At 33.8% G+C, this 15,000-nt stretch overlaps 1 protein-coding gene across 1 annotated transcript in view; it reads left to right on the forward strand.

Annotated features, from left to right (window-relative positions):
- The window catches only part of LOC137622904 (nephrin-like), an 838,006-nt gene that overhangs the window by 365,252 nt on the left and 457,754 nt on the right, over positions 1 to 15,000 (forward strand). The gene's annotated exons all lie outside the window — the stretch shown is intronic.

The following is a 15,000-nucleotide window of genomic DNA, read 5'->3' on the forward strand; positions in this document are numbered from 1 at the left end:
CGTCAACCTCTGTAGGACTACCTGCCTCCCTTGCACATAATCTAAATCAAGACTATCCTCGTGGTTTTCAAAAAAAACACAATGCTTTTACATGACAATTATATAGTATTTCATTGAAAGTTCTGGGTTACATTATTCTGCTTTTCAAAATTCGGTTTCTGTTTAGTTTGAAATAATAATAATAATAATAATAATAATAATAATAATAATAATAATAATACTAATAATAATAATAATAATAATAATAATAATAATAATAATAATTGATATTGTTATCATTATTAACATGAAGTGTCGTTTCCAAAATTAATTAAGAACCAATACTGACACTGCAAAAACAAAAGTGGGAGTAAAAAAAAATCCTGACGAACCGATGGGTCAGACGTTAATCAAGTTTGGAAAGTCTAATGTTCCGATCCAAATCTTATTTTCTGTAATTTACTAATTAGTGAAAAACCGTTTTGCTCCCCCTTTCGATTCTCGCCCTGAACGACATTTTTCTTCCTTCCTCTCTCTCTTTTCTTTCTTTGCATCTTTCGCTTTACCCTTCATTTATTAAACAAACGAAAGTCAATTTGGGAGAAAGTGCCTCGGCATTTTACCAAGTTAGCAGTAAGAAATCGATTAATTATTGCAGTTATCTAATTACAGATGAACACATCCCCGACCCTTTTTCAATTTAGATTCATCGGCTTTGTGAGGGATCAGATATCCCTGTTTTATTTGTTTGTGTTTTTGTTTCATAATTGTAATTCCATACCTTTTGATTTCGTTAACATTTTTCTTATTTTTTTTTCTTACTGTGAGACGCTTTTCCCTTTGTTTCCTCTTCATATCTTTTTCTCCCAGATTCAGTATGTGTAATTTCAAATTCTTTCACCCTTTTAAATTTTCGTCTCATTGTCATGCTTGTCTTATATTTTCAGTGTTTTATTATTATTATTATTATTATTATTATTATTATTATTATTATTATTATTATTATTATTATTATGTATTGTATTTTTTTACCCGCTCTCATCAAGACCGTTGTTTCTAGAGTCATCAAATATTCAGGTTTCATTTTTTCAATATTTTCTAGTTAGCCTTTAGTTTATTTTTTTAATCTTTTTTTTTTCTTTTTGTAGCCTTGACATCGCATGTACATTTCTCTACATAGATTCTCTCTTTCTCTGTCTATCTTCATTTCGGTCTGTCTGTCTGTCTCTGGTTTCCGCAAGAGGATTTTCTTGTTTTACTTACTTTTTATTTTGCTTTGTTTCTTACATCTGTAAAAATTCCTTGACATCTTTTGTTCTTTTCCTTGCATTATTTGACATTCTCTCTCTCTCTCTCTCTCTCTCTCTCTCTCTCTCTCTCTCTCTCTCTCTCTCTCTCTCTCTCTCTCTCTCTCTCTCAGTCCATCTGAGATCCCTAATCCGATGCAGATATTTTCAATTTCACGTCTAATCTTTAAATGTTCTCTTCTTCAATTTATTCTGGGTTCCATTTGCGTTTGCTCGATGATTGCTTCCATGTTGGATTCTTTCCACAAAATCTGACTCAATTTCTTTCTTTGTTTTTTTATTTTTTTGAAGAAAGTAAAAATTCAAAAGGTATTTTATGTATTCTTTTCATTTATTATGCTATTCGGTGTCCCGTTCTTTTTGCTCTAACGGGTTGGACATTTCTTTTTGTATATATTTCTGTTTTCTTTTTATTGTGGTTTGTGCTCAACTCTCTCGCCCTATTCTATATCTGCCTTATGTTCTATAATTTTTAAAAACAAATTGTTGGTGAAACTTGCTACCAAGTAATAAGAGTAATAACAGGAACTCGCTAATATAGAAAAAATAGTGCATCTTCACATTGATCGCGGGTATAAAGTCGCCTTTTGAAAATAGATAGTCGCCAATGGTCAGAGATGAGCACCTTCAATGTCAATCTTTCTTTGGAAATGTTTTGACATTTAACCCACAGTAAAAAAAATATAATAAATAAAAATGGGTTGAGGGCTTGCTAGCTTAAACCATTGTGTTTTCTCAGATTTCTGTAGTTTGTTACGTGATTTTCCGTTGTTTTTTTATTAGTCATTTTATAATATTATGTTGATGCTGAAATTAGGCTTTAAGTAAAAAAAAAGTTAGAAATTAAAATGTTTAATTTAAAAAGTTATAAGGTTAATATTTTGCAGGCTCTAGGTATTTTCTAGGCTTCAGATGACCAAAAGGGATATAAATATTAGTGCTTTTTATATTCAAGTGTGTTTACTATGACACTATTTTGAATTATTACATCCCCAAAAAGTCTTCACTATACTTTTAGATAATCATAAATCAATTACCAGTACACAATTGAAAGTTACCCTTCAATTCATATGATGGCCTTTGATCAAAACTTTCGTGGCCTTCATTCATCTGATTCTGAATCATGAGAATCAGAGGAATCAGAAGGAATTCCAGTAAATCCATTCTAAAATTCATCAGTATGCCTCTTCAATATGCTTATGAAGATCTGTGGAGAGTTGATCACCCGAGAACCACATTGGTTTATACATGATATTTCGCCTCCCCACTATTCAGTTGGTGATGGGGTACCATCGGATCCTAAGGGATCTTTTTATAAAGATCCCTTCTGCATATGCACTTTGTAGTTTGCAACATAGGGGTAACATTGTGGCATATAGCCCAGTAGTGCGGTGATAGTAGCATTTAGATTTTCTTCGGCTTATACGTCTCAAAAGTACTTTCTATGGCCGCATTGACTGATGTGGCTTTTGGCTTTCAATAAATAATACAAACCAACTATTTTATGTTTTCCTGCAGCCAAGATGTGGTGTTATTTCTTCTCCAATAATAGAAAGACCTTGATTTTCCCTTGCAATCTGGGGTGGGTTTTTTTTCTCTTCTTCTTCTACTTCTAGCAAAGCTGGATTCTTATGCTCTGCATACACGAGTGCCTAAATGGGTTGCCAGGTTATTAATGTTTATGCGTCGCCTTGTGTTACCCGATGATCGGCCAGTTTCTATCCATGCTCTCATAGTCTACCTATGAAATGAAGAACAGCAAATTCAGTGATTCAGTATCGCTTGTCCTTACGACAGGTCGACATTCGATCTGGCATAGATGTTAAACGATTCTTGTATCTGCCTCTATGTGGCCTCAGCGATTCACGTGGACTACTGAAATATGCCTCGTGCCTCCCTCCCTTCAGTAGCTCTGCTGCTTTTGCATGGGTTGTTATTACCCTCTTGCCTTTTATCACTGCAGCATGTGTGTAATCTTTCCACTCTTGTATCATATATTTGATTACAGCTGTTTTGTAATACTTTGCAATTTGAAACAGTAAGGAGTCGTATGACTTGAATAAATTAGGTTTCCACCATCAAAAAAGACGACTGTCATTTTTCGATGCATACAAATGAAAAGGTCCACATCGTTAGTTTGCATAGCTCTGTTGAACATTAAGTAGATATCCATTAGTGCTATATACTGTGCTCAGTATTGGGCAGTAGATCAATGGATCCATTCTAATGATTTATTGAAGAATCGGAAATAATCAGACAATTCTCTGACTTCTCTTTTAACTTTGAATATTCACACTCTTATTACTCTTTTTGAAAGGTCCCCCTATTGCAGTAATTTTTCCTATATGCCTATCTTAGTTTTCTTATTTAGAGAAAAAAGTTCGTAGTGCTTCCTCCCAAGTGTAGTTGGTCGAGGAGCATTTAGTTGTTTGCTTCAGTTATATTTTCATCCAAACAGAAATATAAGGCCCCACTCTCCACAGGAATGCAGTCAGTCCCGCTTCCATCTAGATAGTAATCTATAACTTCTAGATAGCAGCAAATGGTATGAAAAGCACCAGGCTTAACGCATGCACTATTACACTTAAGCATAAAACTGTCATGTAACTAGAGAGCAGGCTTGCCAATGATTATATCATACGTGGTAGGGATGTATTTCTGTCAACACTGTCAGTGTAAAAAATATTTATTTATTTTTTTGGAATCTGGCGCAAACCTATAGCTTTCAAAATATTCCCTTTATTACTTTTTAGATGGAATATTTTTTTTAAAAAAAATTCTCATTATAAGATATGATTTCATCAACATAATGTTATAAGAAAAATGAAAAACAGAAATCGTTGAATCACAAGATTTGCAAAAAAAAAAAAAAAAAAAAAAATAATGGAAAAATATAATAAAACGCTTTGGTTTACTGTTGCAGGCCTTCAACCATCATTTTCAGCATTATTAATGTTCTTTTTTACTTATGTCAAAATTTTCCAAGGAAAGATTGAAAGTAAAGGGGTTATTTCTAAAAAAAATCTAAGCAGATAAAAAAGGTAACGATTTCCTAAGCTTGGAAGTAGTCCACATGAAAGGAAAAGCTGTAGTATCAGAATTAGTTTCCCAGATATATTAATCCCTGTTATTATTATTATTATTATTATTATTATTATTATTATTATTATTATTATTATTATTATTATTATTATTATTATTATTATTATTATTATTGGCAAAGAACAAACTGGTGTTTCATGATGATTTTACAAAGATTATCAGCAAATAGTTTCTCGATTATCTTGTGAAAGCATTCGTATATATCATCCGCTGAAAGCATTCAGTTTTGTATGCACAATGTAAGTTTTTAAGAATGTGTATGTAATGATATTTATATATCTTATTTTTAACTTCAGTAAATTATTATGTAAAAATGTTTTTATTGGTAAGTAAAACTTAGAGAAGTAAGGATACGTACTTTAGTATATTTTAGCATATATTTTTATTGATAAATAAAATTTGGATAAAATAAAGATACAAACCCTGAAATAAAAGCTCCCTTTCTGACTCGCAAACATATCTTACTATTCTTTGTTCTACGTCCATTCAGAGCCCCGGTGATCGAAAAATCTTTTCAACATTTTCCACGAAATGCACCTTTTCTTATTTATATTATCAAGTTGAAATGACTAGAATATCGGCCGTGGTCCCTATTAAATATATTTTAAGCCCTGTCAGCTTTTCATCCGCAGGATTTTTCTTCCAAATAAAATCTACGAGTTTTAATATCACTGTTATATTTATTGTTTTTGGATAAGCCTTTTTTATGCAATATCTCCATTTCCACAAATTCTTGGAACATCTGTATTTTCAGCTGTACGAAAAACTTGGAAGACGTTTTGTGTATTTAACGTGTGCTGCTAATTTCACGAAAGTCTCAACGCTGACTTTTTTTTTCTCCTTCAGGTTTACAATTCTGTAGTTCGTCTTTTTAGTCCGATAGTTTGTGCTAAGGTAAGGAGAGGAATATTTTAGCGCCTATGTATTTCTGAATCAATTAACTATTGTAGATCTTGAATGTTATTTCAGATTTAATTAGTACAAAACCATTACTTTATGTGATTCACCAACTGCTTTAATTGGCAATGACTTTATTCAACTCCTACTATGATTTGTCCTAATAACGGCAATTTCTGTGTTCTAAAGGACACACCAACACTAAGTTGCACGCCTGGACGTGTGTTGTGTCTTTCATCTCCTGTAGTACTTGGGTTATATGGTAAAACTTACGATTTTCTCCGAACTTTGATGGCATAAAGATACTGAATTTGGTCTGTTTCTCGCAAGAATCTTCTTCAATTCTTAGGAATATATTTTGATTTTTCCTTTTATATACTACTGAAGTCATCACTCTGTTGAATTTCATTTTATGTATAGCTCATAAAGAAAACACTTGAAGTAATTAAGAGTTCCATGAGATCCTTTTCCATGTCATAATCCCGTGTGGACCCAATGACCTCATTTCATAAGTTTTATTCTAATTTACTTTCGTCTTCCTTTTTTTGTATTTTTTTTTTTTACTTTAGCTTAAAGACTAAGTATATCCAATTTTGAATATATATTTTTTCATACTTCGTCTTCCTTTTCCTTTCAAGATTTACTTTCCGAAAGATTTATTAAGTGTCAGCATCCGCAATAATTCTGCCAACATTTCTAATTTATCTGTGTGTTGCCAATCTATTTATTTTATTTTTGACCTCTCGAAAAATCATGCCCAGTTTTTCACTTTTTTAATCGTTTTTCAAATCTTTTTCCATAATTCCACGTCACGTTTTGGCAGGATGCAACAGTGTTTTTTTTCTGGGATGAAATTTTATTTCGGAATTCAATCCACTTCAGACTCGTCCGGTATAATAATTTTCATTTTTATTTTACAAATGAGTCATTAAATATTTTTCTCATTACTTCACATTTTTAAATGCTCTTCCTTTTAGTCTTCGCTTATTTCATTTGATTTAAACTGTGATTGTCTCCTCATTACACCCATTGTTGCAATGCCTAAAAGTTTCGCGTTTAGTCTTTTTTTTTTTATTATTTATTTTTTATTTTATTTTTTTCTTCACAGAATCTACAGATACTTTTGCTTTTTCTTTAGTTTGATAATATTTTAGAATATTTATTTTTCCATTTCAACAAGGAATATTTCCAGTTTTATTATTTATTTTTTCCCAATTCAATTTTTTTCTATTCACCTCGTTTCTAATTTTTCTTTTCCTCCCCATTGTATATCTCTATATTTTTTTCGCTTTCCACTCTATGTGTTCTCCTCAAGTTAAATGCAATCATTCTGCCCCTGATATTTTTTCCCCTTCACTCTTATCACACATTTGTTAAACCTCTTATGAAAAAGAATTATGCTAACGTGTTTGACCTCTCCATACTTTGTTTTTGTGGTATTTTTCATCTTTACATCCTTTATATCCAATACAAAGGGACATGAGGTAATCGTAACTAAATCCTTAGCTTTCCAAGACTAGAATTAAAATAAAGAAAGAAGGGAAGGAAAAAATGGTGGGGCTTAATCTTATTGACACCGGGATACCTTCTAAAATAAATCACAGAAATTACATCAATTTTAAACTGTTTTGCGATCTTTTTTCATTGATCATATTTTTTAAACGACTATTCATCTTGTCTAAGTGCCGACCAGAAGTGAACGTAAGTCTATTCATCTAGTTGCTTTTCATTGGAAAAGGTATTTGATGTTCTTATCCTCAACTTTTTATCTAACCTAATCTATTGATCTATTGATTCTACGGGAAGCATTTTATATTCGCTTTAACGAGGTATTTTGTAAAGGATTATGTACGCCATACTTACATATTCTATTGATCGTTTGGATTGGAAATATTTGAGTGATATTCATTAACGCTTTATGAGTAAGTTAAATAAAACAAAAATGTTTTTCAAGTTATCCTTTGTATATTTTTTTTTTGTGTCGGTGTTTTTCAACCTGAAATTACTACTCTCTGCGTCGCCTAATATTAAATATATTCTAACCCCTGTCTGATTTTGTTAGAAATATATACATATAAAAAAAACAATTCGTTTAATTCGTTTTTCCTTTAGAGTAATATCTTTGTATCCAACAGTTTCTGAAACTTGTATAATGAATCCTACGATAAACACTAAATTGAGACTTTCCGTTATCTGTAATGTCTATTACTTATTCGTCCTAGAATGAATGAATGATTTTCGGTTTTCTGGCATCGTCACATCGAAGGTAGAAGCCATTGGAAAAGTTCATTGGTAACTTTCTTTTTATAATGATCAACAAGTTTGTGTTTGCTGGATGTTTATTTTCCTCAGAGTGGTCTTCATAAATTCACTTGGTATAGTAATTTAAACTAGGTGACAATTATTTCCTGTTGAAAAGGTTGACAAAAGTTACCTTTATTTTTTATTTGTTCATCCTGATTTTGCTTTGTTGATTTTATTTTTATTTCTAATTTATAGTTCATTCCTTACGTCTCAATTTTGATTTTCCTAGCATTCTGCTTTTCCAACTTATGTCAGACGGAGGCTTTTGATAATAATAATAATAATAATAATAATAATAATAATAATATTAATGATGATAATAATAATAATGATATTATTATTAATGTTAATAATAATAATAATAATAATAATAATAATAATAATAATAATAATAATAATAATAATAACGTTCTTACTATTACGAACCTTACCCTTCTATCCACATTTGTTGTATTATCTAATAAATTTATAATATTTGTATCAGTCTCAAATGTATTTCGTCAATGTCGTCGTCGTTTTTTTTCATAAAGAAGGTCAGGTATATAGTAAAGTCGATCGGACAACGATACTCGTTGAATATGTTAATTAAGAGTCTTGTATAGTATTATATCAGCTTTAATGAGACACTGCCGGACTATTAGGCGTTTCGTTTTCATTAAATGCTTTCATTTCGCTGCTGCTATATCAAGTTCCTGTCCCGGTGTCTTCTAATTGTTATTTTTTTTCTTTTTTCTTTTTTTTTTTTTTACAAAATTACACATCAAACAAATTTTCATTAGTTATTTCTGACAAAAATATACACATTTAACTAATCTAACAGGGTATCAGAGAACTTCATATCATTCATTCATTTAACTGATTTAATTAGTCTTTTCTACGTGCAAAATTACAACAATAACCAATTCTTTAGTTATTTCTAAGTACAAGATAAAAAATCTAACCAATTTCATTTGTTATTTCTGCGTACAGAATTACACATTTAACAAAGCTCATTACATTTTTGTATAATTTATTTTATATTTTCCTGTACTTTTTTTTTTTTGCACTGAAAAGCAGATAGTGTTTGAAGATGTTTCCTGCAAAATTTTCAAAATTTTATTTTCATCTTATGAGATTTTTCTTATCTTTATAAAACGATGTAATGTAAAATGAAACTCCAGGGCTTGATTCTTCTTTATAACGTTATACGAAGGAACGAAGAACATGGTGCGGAACATTGCCATTCAGTATATGCTTGACACATTAAAATTTTGTGGTGGTCCTCAAAAAAAGAATGAAAAAGGAAAAACAAATTAAAATTGTTCTCGAAGTATTTAATTGTCCAGAAAAGTCGGGCCCTTTGAAGTAGAACAGCTGTACAAAAGGTTATATATCTCATTGGAACATTCTATAACGTCATTATTTGGGTGGTTATTTTACTATGATTGAGGGTGTGGTTCGGTTGTTGATACGACAAACTGAAATTTCATCTATTCAGGACACAGATTATATTTATAACCATGTTAGTTCACTATGTGTCTTGTTCATCCTACGCGCTTACCAGATCCGTGCAAGCTTGCCAAGAATGTTTGACTGCAAGCAAAGCAAGCACCAAACGTTCGTGTCAAAAAGCTGTTATGGAAGAGCGGTCCCTTTCAGTGAAGGAATAGCTAATCTTCAAATGGGGAAAACTGGGACCCCCATTGTTACAAATGGCTGTTGGGACATATATCCTCCCAAATTAGGGGCCGTTTTCCCTCCTAACCTTCGAGCAGTCTATTGAGAACGATCTAGCAACTGTTCATCCATTTCCTACATGGTGGCGGTACAATAACACTGTTAAGTGGGTGTGTACTGGCTATGTACACGACAAACGTAATTACTGCGAACTGTAAACTGTACTCGTATAAAGGATGTGATGAAGTGGTAACTATGGATATTAGAATGACCAGTAGATGCGGGTAATTATCCGGATGAAACAAGATGAAACAAGCTAACGTCGATAACTACGAAACAAACGGTAAACCAATTGTGATCAATTTGCTATATTTATCACGTTTGTTTGAACTACTGATAAATAATCATTTGGGCACTTTAACCAAAGCATGTTTTGCATGTACTGCATATGGAAAACTGGAATATTATTATTATAATTTTTTTAATTCATAGCAATTGCCTTATTAACATGTCAAACCAGGTGCAAGCTAGGTAAAACTATTAGAAGCGGAAGATCTGTAAACTACGAAATAAGGTTGTCACAATATGTTACATATACCTATACTGCGTAGATTTATCATTTCTCTAAACTTGAAGGTTTCTTCATACGAAGTGTTCACCCGTTTTGTTGTACTTTCCAACAAGTGATCTCTCTCTCTCTCTCTCTCTCTCTCTCTCTCTCTCTCTCTCTCTCTCTCTCTCTCTCTTTATAAATATACATATTCAAATTAAAGGAGAGCTTGACAGCTGACATCAGAAAGTCTCCGAAGAGAAGAACGCATCATTTGCTCAATTTCCAACTGCTCTGGCTAAAAGCTACTGAGAAAGCAGCTGTTCGATAACATGCAGTTTCACTGCGTATGTAATTAATGTTCTGGTTGGGGAGTTTGTCTTGATTTTTTCTTGGTGGTATGCCGTGATGATGTTACGGTCTTGGATTTATTATGATTGTGTGACAACTTTGATCTTTTTCCTGTTAATCATTAATACACATCGCCATCTTTCACCTTGTAAGTGCAATTATCTAAAGTTTCATAAATTTCTATATTATGAATATATGCATCACCTTTGATATCGAATCATGATAGGTTGTTTTTGTGAGCAATTCTTCAAATTTAAGGATGAACCATTGAATCAAAAAAAATAATTTGTTAAAACACCAGCACCTAGAACTTGAGGCTGTAAAATTTGTATTATACAAGGATTGGATGACTGATTGATTGACTATACATACATACATACATACATACATATATATATATATATATATATATATACACACACACACACACACATATATATATATATATATATATATATATATATATATATATATATATATATGTTGTGTGTGTGTGTGTGTGTGTGTGTTGTTTATGTTTCCTATATGAATACAACCTACATCCTTGAATAGGAGACTGATTGAAACAGCTGGATCTCAGCAGCTAAAACTTACAACGAGGTGTAAGTAACCTTATGGTGCCGATACGCAAATCAGTCGATTTGATTCTTTCCGCCTAATAATACTTACGTGATATTGACTTCACTTGGAACTTAATTTTTCTAATATCCGTTCTTTCTCTTTTCTGAATTTGTGTGTAAGTTTGTTTATGCCGAAGGCTGACATGATGACCTGACTCCCTTATGAGCCTCAGAAAGGTAGATCCTCATACCTTGTGCGCTTTGTTCAGGGGTCACGTTTATCATCTCGATTTCCCTTGTGAGGAGTGTATAGTGTGGTCCCCCTTCCAGTGGTAGGCATATAGTAGGAGGTAGAAGAGGAAGGACGAATCCGACTCGTCCCCCTCGGGCTCATCCTCGAGGTCATTGAAGTCTGCTAGACCTCTTCCTTCAATCCCTGCTACTCTGCCTTCTGACCCTTCCCCTCTAGTCTCTTTGGGAGATGAGATGGGGATTTGTGGTGATAAATTAACACTTAGACAATTTAATGCTGGGAGACTCGCCTGTTTTCTTTAGCGAAATAAGCGAGTCTTTCCGGCGAGAGAAGATCTATAGTTTCAGATAATATTTCAGTTGACAACTCAGGAAGTAAATCCCATGAAAAGAAATAATGATTCTGCATCTTAGGTTCCCCTTTTCCTTGACAATGAGCCTGAACCCAAGCTGGCTGCTGATGTTCCGCCCTTGGGACAGACTACCTTATTCAACCAACACAGCAAGTTCCCAGAAGATGGTATTGAGAGGAACATGTTCTCCTTCCCCTTATAATGTGAGCCCTCACGATCAAGATATCTCCTTGTGAATGCCTGTGGAACCCACAGCGACATCATGCTGTCATTCTAGCATGCTTAATTCTAGCGTGCATGATGACAGATCTTCTGGTAATCCAAAAGATCTGCATTTGAGGTGCCTCCTTTATGTGTTCATCCCAAGGGGAGAGATTTCTTTATGTCTCCCAAACATGTTATTGTGAGCTTTGACGGTCGCAAACCTATTTATGGTGATAGCTACACTCATTTGACGCACTCACTTTGAGTTCTCGCCCGCTCCTTTCCCACTTGGACTCAGGATAGCTAATAAATTCGCATGCCCAGTTCAATGACATTTTGTGCATGGAGGGAAACTTCTCTAGTACAAGTGACTATTTTTGCCTCTAAGAGCGCTCAGTCTCTGATTAAAGACTTCACAGTCCAGAAGTCTTGAGCATTACCTGATCCTCCCTGTATTCAGGGACTCTCGCTATTGGGAGCCTTAGATCCTTCCTGTCTTGTTAGGCTCAGACAGTTTGTAACAGCATGACCCTTGCCAGAAGTCAATAATAACATCTTTTACTATTTGATCATCGTCCCAAAATGCATACAGGATCTATATCCCTGAGATACATTTCACATGTTGACAACTACAGGCTGTCGCCAATCGAGTTTGTCTCAAGTCAGTTTTCTAGAATGGACGACTCATCTTTGGAGCATTTCTCCTCTATTTGATCACGCTTTGATCCAGAGCCTAATAAAGGCATTGATCATACAGGAATGAAAGAAGACCTATGTTCACCCTTTTCAAAGGATTCAAAGAGAAGGGAGAGTAAGGACTCAAAGACAGTGGCTAAGAATCCTCTGGTTCCTTTAGGTTCCCTTATAGGAGAGATTGTGAGGATCCTCTTTTTCCTAGTTTGCCAGCTGTTGGTAGGCGTAGGAGTTCTACACCGAAGACCAAAAGGTTTGCAACAAGTGTTAATATAAAACTGCTAGTCTATTGCGCTGGTTTGAAGATGTGTTCCAGCCTCCCTGGGATGGCCTCAACATCTATACTTTTCTGCCTTGTTGCCTTCCTCGAAGGGTTATAAGATGTTTTCATCCTAAAACCTAAAGTAGACTCTACCAGCTCTGAAATGGCCTCAAGCAGAATGGTATTTGAATCTTCTCCTGTAGCACAGTGTGTTCCGGCAAACCCACCTGCAAAGGTTTCACAACTCAGTAATATCTGTATCACCTCGTGGTTGGAAGCTATATAACATCTCCAAGAGAGAAAGGCTCAGTCACAACAATAATAGAGTATTGTTCAGCCTTGATCCCGGTGCAGACTAAGGGTAGTAGATACTTCCTCGTTATAGGAATTATTTGTATTTATCAAGAGTATGGAGCAGTTCTGTCCTCCTTGTGAAATTCAACCTCCAGCTTGGGATGTGACAAAAGTTTTATGTAATTCGACTTCCAACTTGGTAAATGACCAAATTTTGCAGTCTAAATAAAAATCCTTACTGTTGAAGTTAGCCTCAGAGAGGGACCTAACCCTGAAAATTATTTTTCTGTTTTTTTTAGCTTTCACTAATGATATAGGTGAAATACACAGTCTCGTATTTGTTTTCTTATTCTGAGCACTGAAGGCAGGTCTTCTTGTCTTTTGGTTCTGATTTTATAGCTAAAACTCAAAATCCATCGATTTATGAATCCAGGTTTTCTTCTTTTATAGTTTTATTGCTTAGGGAAGTAACCGACGATCTGGATGAGATACTTTTGTTTCCTGTAAGGGCACTAAGAAGCTATCTTTAAAGGATCTAGACTGCAAGACCCTTATTACAGAACCCTTTTTATAGACACCGATATCATGAAAAAGAGAGTTGCTAAGAATTCAATCTCATTTTGGCTAGAGGAGACTATTATTAACAGAGTATTTTGCCCTAGTTACCTCGGCGCACCAGATCAAGTTAAGGAATCTACCTGTGAGATCAGAGGAAATGGTGTTACTCTAGCCTTTCAGAAAAATCTCCTTTGTGGCTCAAGTTTCAGACCCTGGAGTATAAAAGCGTCAGGCCGCCTTTACTCTGCATTATTTGCGGGAACACACTCGCATGTCTTTAGGCACGTTTTAACAGGGACCTGTGATTGCTGCTCACCAAGTGGTGTAGTGACATTAGCTCCTTTAAAGGATTAAAAGTATCATGTCTGAGATAGAGTTTGCAATTTAGGCCTAGGTTAAAAGCCTGAATTTCTGGTAATTTTTCTTTCTTCTTCCCCTCCTTCGTGGTATACGGTACCTTTGGGAATCCTATGTAGCTGAATGAACATAGATAAAGATAAGCCTCATCTACAGCTAGTAGTTTTTCTATTATTGTTAAATAGAAATGTCCATTACACCATCCTCCTTACGAAGGTAACATTGATATTTACAGGCAAACTTGTCGAATTGATAGACTTTCTAGTCTAAGAAAGAGAGATTTATTTTTGCAACTGCCTTGGTTGCATGGACAGTGAACATGACAGTAATTTCGACCTTGGCTCGCGAAGTGTCTAGAATAGTATTCCTCGTACCTTATCACGCCTGAGCATAGCAATCCTCTGATTTTAGCCAGCCACTTTGGTAATAGGGACTTCCTCTCACCTAACGATGAATTTTATTAAAGGACGAAGGTTCGTTTACGTGTAGGAACAAATCACAAATCTAAACTAAATTATATTTTTCATGACTATACAAATGTTTGTTATTTAACTTATCATCAAACCTTCGTCTCGCCCTAAAGTCCCACCCACAGTGAAAACTACTGTTCAGTGTACCGGGGATAGGAGCCCACTGTTGACACCTCTTATAAGTTTTAATTGCCGAGTTCCAGCCGTGCTTGAATCAATCTCATATTGAAGGAGCCAGTTTTGTTTAGTTACGAAAAATACAAATTACATATGAAATGTGATATATATATATATATATATATATATATATATACATATATATATATGTATATATATATATATATATATATATATATATATATATATATATATATATATATATATATATATATATATATATTAGCGTTCTTTAGTTCCCTTCCCACTTCCTTCTTTATTACGTTTTGCAGTTCAACATCTCGACTCACTGTTCATAGTACAACTGTCTGGTTATCGTAAGTCTCACGTCATGTTTGAATGGCCTACCCGACCTGGTCATGGGCCTTATGGCACAGATTCTATAAATACTGAACTTCTTGATGGCCTCTCCTCTCTTTTTTTCCCCAAACATCTCTGTTGCATATTTATTTGGTTTCTTTTACACAGTACATTGTTATTGTTTACCGTGATGTATGACGACACACTTTTTTTGTTAATTCTTGTGTTAATTGTCAATATAGCCTAATAATGATGGACATAATCCAATTTACAAATACCTTTTCTTTCATAATAAGAAATGACTACTGTTTAAAAAACAAAACTATATCCTATTCAATAAACATTCAGTTACTTGATACTAGGTTCTAGTGTTT

The sequence above is a fragment of the Palaemon carinicauda genome, chromosome 30, assembly GCF_036898095.1.
Source record: "Palaemon carinicauda isolate YSFRI2023 chromosome 30, ASM3689809v2, whole genome shotgun sequence".
Classification (NCBI taxonomy): Eukaryota; Metazoa; Arthropoda; class Malacostraca; order Decapoda; family Palaemonidae; genus Palaemon; species Palaemon carinicauda.